Consider the following 1,193-nt stretch of genomic DNA (forward strand, 5'->3'; position numbering starts at 1 on the left):
TCCTGTCCCGCGGCTGGAGGCTGTCGCTGGGATGGCGGGTAAGTCTTCAAGAGAAGAGCCTCTCCCGTGCGGTGAGCCTGCCTGGGAGCCCTCCTGGTGCTCCCTCCTGAGCCAGCCGGTGCTAAAATCACCTTCTGGATTGTGGAGGCGAGAAGGCAGTGCTGGAAAGAGCAGATTCTATCCCCGGATTCCCCAATGCAATGGCTGTAAGTAACCGAAATAAACAGTGGAGTGTTGTTATGCCTTTAAATATACCTAGGTTTTTTTTCCAGACTATAAATTAATAATTAGGCTTATGCTCACGCATCATTATCCTAGGCATGGCTTTCAGGGTGGAGGTTGGAAAAACTAATTTAAAATATGTATATTGGCCTGTGTGTAAAGGCAAAAATCTTAAAACCCCACCCCTAGTAGTTTCTAGCACTTGAGAGCATGACTTCTAAATGAATTGAGTATATAGTATCTCTTTCTCTGTCACTTTGCTTGTTTTGGTTAAAGAGATTATAAAACTTAAAGCTTGTTTACAACTGTAAAAGCTCCTCCTGTCTTACCAAAAAAAAAAAAAAAGAAAGAAAAAATCTTGACCTCTGAACATTTGACACCAAAGATGAGGTTGACTGCTATGAAGAAAAGGCAGTTTTATTAGAAGATGGGAAAACCCACCTTGGACTTCTGCTGGCAGGCTTGGTGGAATTGTGTTTGCACCCTTCCCCCTCAGTACCTTCGAGTCTCTGAAGCTTTGGCTAATCTCCTGAGCATTTGTTACCTTGATATATTTGCATATTTCTAGATATTTTTCCTGATAAAAAGAAGGAAAAACAGGAATTGAAATGTTTCTTTCAGCAACAACTAAGGTACTTTTCTGATGGCAAAAGCTTTTCTGTAGCTCATGAGTGCTCCTTTTGCTGATTGTTAGTAAACTCAGAGCTACTTCAACTCTTCTAAAATGAAGGAGAAGTTATGAAGAAAAGGTCATGGTGTTAGAGAACCTGACAGAAGGTTAATGCAGACTGTGAATTGTTTACCAGTCATCGAAGGTTGTGGCAGCATTTCAGCTGATAGTAGCCATCTCTAGACAACTTGCTGTGAGGAAAGCTTTATCTTTCCTGAAGATCAAGACAAAAATAAGACATGGAGGTTTTTTTAATCCCTTTATTTTAGAATGACAATACCCAACCAGGAAGTTACTCAGG

The sequence above is a fragment of the Buceros rhinoceros genome, unplaced genomic scaffold, assembly GCF_000710305.1.
Source record: "Buceros rhinoceros silvestris isolate BGI_N320 unplaced genomic scaffold, ASM71030v1 scaffold12460, whole genome shotgun sequence".
NCBI lineage: Eukaryota > Metazoa > Chordata > Aves > Bucerotiformes > Bucerotidae > Buceros > Buceros rhinoceros.